Here is a 6,000-nt window from a genome sequence, read left to right as displayed (position 1 = left end):
AGATAGTTTGGCTATTTCCTATGTACTTATTTGCATTTCTGTGTTTCTAGTTGTTCCTTCATTTCTGTAGTATTTCTCTGCCTTTTTTTTTTTTTTTTTAACTTATTGTGTTTAAAGTCTCCTTTTCCCAGACTTCAAGGCTGAATTCTTTCTTCCTTTTGTTTTCTGCCTTTCTAAGGTTGACCAGTGACTTGTGTATAGGATGAGATTTGTGCTGAGTTTTTTGTCATTGTTATTGTTTTTCCTCTGATGGGCAAGGCTGAGTGAGCTGGTAATCCTGTCTGCTGGTGATTGGGTTTATATTTTTCTTTTGTTGTAGTTTAGATGAGGCATCCTGCCTAGTCTGCTACTGGTGGCTGGGTGATGCCAGGTCTTGTATTCAAGTGGTTTCCTTTGTGTGAGTTCTCACTATTTGATATTCCTTAGGGTTAGTTCTCTGGTAGTGTAGGGTCTTAGAGTCAGTAATCCCACTCCAAAGTCTCAGGGCTTGATCTCAGTCTGTCCACAGCCTCTCTAGAAATGAAGCTAGTTGGTGAGTCATGCTTGAGTAGCCAGAAGTACAGAACCACTACATGTCTGAACAGCTCAACTGCAATGTTATTTCCCTCCTTCAACTGCCCACTCTGGAGAAAAAAGTTTAGTCACTCAGTCGTGTGCGACTCTTTGTAACCCCATGGACTGTAGACTACCAGGGTCCTCTGTCTATGAGATTTTCCAGGCAAGAGTACTGGAGTGGGTTGCCATTTCCTTCTTCAGAGGATCTTCCCAACTCAGGGATCAAACCTGGCTCTCCCACATTGTAGGCAGATGCTTTACCATCTGAGCTACCAGGGGAATCTACTCTGGAGAGGACGGGTATAAAGTGCAGCCTGTGCCTGTCACCACTAGCATCTCAAGAGTAAAGGTTATGTTTTGCTGTGATTCATGGGGTCGCAAAGAGTCGGACACAACTGAACGACTGATATGATCTGATCTGATCTTCTGCTCTTTAATATGCTGTTTAGGTTTGTCATATCTTTTCTTCCAAGGAACAAGCTTCTTTTAGTTTCATGGCTTTAGTCACCTACAAAAGTGATTTGGAGCCCTAGAAAATAAAGTCTGTCACTGTTTCCATTGTTTCCCCAACTATTTGCCATGAAGTGATGGGACTGGATGCCATGATCTTAATTTCTTTAATATTGAGTTTTAATCCAGCTTTTTTACTCTTCTCTTTCACCATAATCAAGACAGTCTTTAGTTCCTCTTCACTTTCCACCATTAGGGTGGTATCATCTGCATATCTAAGCTTATTGATATTTCTCTGGGCAGTCTTGATTCCAGCTTGACCTTCATCCAGCCTGGCATTTTGCATGATTTACTCTGCATCAAGATTAAATAAGCAGGGTGACAATATACAGCCTTGATGTAATCCTTTCCCAATTTTGAACCAGTCCATTGTTTAATGTCCATTTCTAACTGTTGCTTCTTGACCTGCATACAGGTTTCTCAGGAGGCTGGTGAGGTTGCCTGGTATTCCCATCTCTTTAAGAATTTTCCACAGTTTGTTGTGATCTGCACAGTCAAAGGCTTCAGCATAGTCAATGAAGCAGAAGTGGATTTTTTCTTTTCTGGAATTCCTTTGCTTTTTCTATAATCCAACAAATGTTGGCAATTTGATCTCTGGTTCCTCTGCCTTATTAGAGTATAGTTAATCCCCAATGCTGTGTTAGTTTTGGTTGTACAGCAAAATGAATCAGTTATATATATATATATACACACACACATATCTCCACTCTTTTTTTAGATTATTTTCCAATACAGATCATTACAGAGTATTGGATGGTGTCCCCTTTACTAAACAGTATGATGTTATTAGTTATCTATTTAATATATAGTAGTTGTTTGTATGTCAATATCAATCTCCTAATTTATCTCTCCCCTGCCTCCCCTTTGGGAACCATAGGTTTGTTTTGTACATTAGTGATTCTATTTCTGTGTTGTAAATAAGTTCACTTGTGCCATTTCTTTTAGATTACATGTATAAATGATATCATGAAATATTTTTATTTATCTTTCTGACTTAATTCACTTAGTATGGGAATCTCTAAGTCAAACCATGTTGCTTCAAATTACATTATCTCAACTTTTTTATGGAAGAATAATATTTCATTTTTAATAATGTCCCCCTATTTCTTTCCCACTTCTTTTTTGATAGATACTTAGGTTGTTTCCAATTCTTAGCTATTGTAAACAACATTCAAAGAACATTAGGCTGAAGATATCTTTTCCAAAATATGGTTTGCTCTGGATATGTGCCCAGGAGTGGGATTGTTGGATCATATGGCAACTTTATTTTTAGTTTTTTAAGGAATATTCTTAATGACTGTACCAATTTAAATTCTCACATGCGGTGTAGGAGTGCCCCCTTTTGTTCTTACCCTCTCTAGCATTCTTTTGTAGACTATAGTTTTACTTTCTTTCTCTTTTTTTTTTTTTTTTGATGATGGCCATTCTGACTAGTCAAGGTGGTATACTTCAAAGTAAGTTTGATTTTCATTTTTCTATTAATTAATGATGTTGAGCATCTTTTCATGTGCTTTGTGACCATCTGTATATCTTCCTTGGATAAATGTCTATATCTTCTACCCATTTTTTAATTGGGTTGTTTGTGTTTTTGATACTGAGCTGCATGAGCTTTTTATGTATTTGAAGATTAGTCCCTTGTCAGTTGCATCATTTGCAAATATTTTCTTCCATTATGTGGGTCATCTTTTCATTTTATTTATGGTTTCCTTTGCTCTGCAAGAGATTTTGAGGTTAATTAAATATTATTTTTAAAATTTTTTATTTTATTTTAATTATTCCAGGAGGTAGATCAAAAAAGATATTGCTATGATATAGATGTAAGAGGGTTAGATATTTTTCTCTACAAGTTTTATAGAATCTGACCTTATATTTAGATTTTTAATCTGCTTTGTATTTTTGTTTGTGATGTTAAAGAGTATTATAATTTCATTCTTTTAAATGTTTTCTATGTCTATATTCTGTGTAAATAAGTTTATTTGTATCATTTTTTTTAGATTTCACATATAAGTGATACCATATGATATTTGTCTTTCTCTGACTTACTTCAGTTAGTTTGATAAACTCTAGGTCCATCCATGTTGCTGAAAATGGCATTATTTCATTTTTTTTTTCCCATAGCTGAGTCATATGCCATTGTGTGTGTGTGCACGCACACACATACCCCACATCTTTACCCATCCATCTGTTGATGGACATTTAGCTTGCTTCCACATCTTGGATATGTAAATAATGTTGCACTGAACATTAGGCCACGTGTATCTTTTCAAATTAGAGTTTTTATTACTTCTATATATATATGCCTAGGAGTGAGATTGCTGTATTATGTGATAACTCTGTTTTTAGTTTTTTTAAATATTTTATAATGTTATCCATAGTGGCTGCACTAGTTTGCATTGTCAGAGTTGTGCGTGTGTATGTGTGTGTGTTTTAGAATTATGTGATGATTAATTGCAACAAAGAGAAAAAAATACTGGAATGCTAAAAAAACACAAAAATTATTCAAGAAGAAAGTATAGTCATATTAAACTACTTTATTCAATTGTCAACATAAATGTACATCATCATAATTATATAAACCTTGAGTGTTAATTTAACTAAAAATTAAGGTTGTGAGAAGATGCTGCTGCTAAGTCACTTCAGTCATGTCTGACTCTGTGCGACCCCATAGACGGCAGCCCACCAGGCTCCCCCGTCCCTGGGATTCTCCAGGCAAGAACACTGGAGTGGGTTGCCATTTCTTTCTCCAATGCATGAAAGTGAAAAGTGAAAGTGAAGTCACTCAGTCGTGTCCGACCCTCAGCGACCCCATGGACTGCAGCCTTCCAGGTTCCTCCATCCATGGGATGTGTTAATAAATATAATTGAAATAGTTAAGACAATCGAAAGACAGTAGACAGAAGTGAAGTGAACATTGCTGTTTTTCACTGTAAACCTTAAGGGGGTGTATCTTTTTAAATTGTGTACATTTACTGCATGGTAAAAATTTAAAATTCACATTTAAAATAATACCTTGGATCCCAGGTAGTGCTAGTGGTAAAGAACCCCCTTGCCAATGCAGGAGTTGTAAGAGATGTGAGTTCGATCCCTGGGTCAGGAAGATCCCCTGGAGAAGGTAATGTCAACCCACTCCAGTATTCTTGCCTGGATAATTCCAAGGATAGGGGAGTCTGGTGGGCTATAGTCCATAGGGTCACAAACAGAAGGACACAATTGAAGTGACTTAGCATGCACACACCGTGTATATCTCTGCTGCCCTTCATCTCTGGCTTTGCTGTGTATTTAGGTTAGGCTGAAACAAAATGATACACACTATTTGCTTTACTTTAGCACAGTTGCTGTGGAGGACTTTGATCCAGTTTGACTGCACACAGGTTTTGTTTGATATGCAGAGTGCTTTAGAATTTCTAAAAATTAGCTTATCATATTTAAAAATTGGGAGATTTCAAATGAAATTCAGAAATTCTTATCTTGGGCTTCTTTGACACAATAAAACATTTCTATATCAAAATAATCAGCTGAAATTCAGGCTACTTTTTTAAGAAGATGAATACTTTTGAGCCATCATCTAGGTTTTTCATAGTCTAACATGTTTTGCCTATTTATGATTTTTTTCTAATCTTTGTGGACATTTACATCTGTTGCCTCTTGCTAGTTGAAAATAAGATGGCAAATAAAAAAATCAAGATTCATATGTGCCAACCTATCATTTTTAAAAAGTTAAAAACATGACTCATACAAATATATAATGCACATGTGCTATGGAATTATTTAGCTCATTATTAAGAGAAACAGTAAGATGGTAACAAAAGCAGACATAGAAGACTGAAGTGTTTGCAATCAGTGAAAGGAAAAAAAAAACTCTGATTTAAGATAGTAAGGTTAGATATAAAACTACTTAATGTCATACTGGACAGTAAAACTGGGGGTTATATTTACTACATGAAGGAAATCATTTGCATCTCTACTGAATAAAACTTACTTTTAATTTGCAAACATACACATTAATATTTAAATTCCTAGAGACTAGCACTTAAAATATTAAATTGTAAATTAAGCAAAAGTATATTCACCAGCAGAACTAACCAGTCTTTGAAAGAGCCTCTTAGAAAGTGGTCTAGTCTGATGTTAAAAGCACATGCAGACATTTCTTTTATATTTTTCTTAGCAAGATTTTGACTTTTGTTCTCAATTATTTTGTGGCATCAACTACTCTATTGAATAATACTTCAGTAGTATTATTTTGCTAGCGTTGCCATAAAAAAATACCACAGACTATACATCCTGCTATATTCAAAATGGGTAACCAACAAGGGCCGATTGGATAGCACATGGACCACTGCTCAATATTATATAGCAGCCTGAATGAGACGGGAGTTTGACGGAGAAAGGATATATGAATGTGTATGGCTGAGTCCCTTCACTGTTCACCTGAAACTATTACAATATTATTTATTAATCAGCTATACCCCAATACAAAATACGAAGTTTAATATAAAAAAATACACAAATTGGGTGGCTCAAAAAAAGAAAGAAATCTATTTTCTCATAGTCTGCAGCCTGGAATTCCAAGCTCAAGATGCAACAGGGTTGGACTTTCTGACGTCTCTTTCTTTGGGTTGCTGATGACCTTTTCTCTGTTTTCAGGTAGTCCCAGAATTGTCTCTATATGCCTAAATCTCTTTTTATAAGGACACTAGAAAGTTTGGTTTAGGGCTTACACTAAATGACCTAATTTTAATGTCATATTCTCTTTAAAGATTTTACTTCCAAAGGACAGAGGAGCCTGGAAGGCTACAGTCCATGGGGTCGCTGAGGGTTGGACACGACTGAGCGACTTCCCTTTCACTTTTCACTTTCCTGCACTGGAGAAGGAAATGGCAACCCACTCCAGTGTTCTTGCCTGGAGAATCCCAGGGATGGGGGAGCCTGGTGGGG

At 36.0% G+C, this 6,000-nt stretch overlaps 1 protein-coding gene across 1 annotated transcript in view; it reads left to right on the top strand.

Moving 5' to 3' along the window:
* The window catches only part of LRP1B (low density lipoprotein receptor-related protein 1B), a 1,806,191-nt gene that overhangs the window by 658,096 nt on the left and 1,142,095 nt on the right, over positions 1 to 6,000 (top strand). The window lies entirely within an intron of this gene.

Source organism: Bison bison, unplaced genomic scaffold (assembly GCF_000754665.1).
Source record: "Bison bison bison isolate TAMUID 2011002044 unplaced genomic scaffold, Bison_UMD1.0 scf7180017864330, whole genome shotgun sequence".
NCBI lineage: Eukaryota > Metazoa > Chordata > Mammalia > Artiodactyla > Bovidae > Bison > Bison bison.
This window is presented reverse-complemented; position numbering and strand designations above follow the sequence as displayed.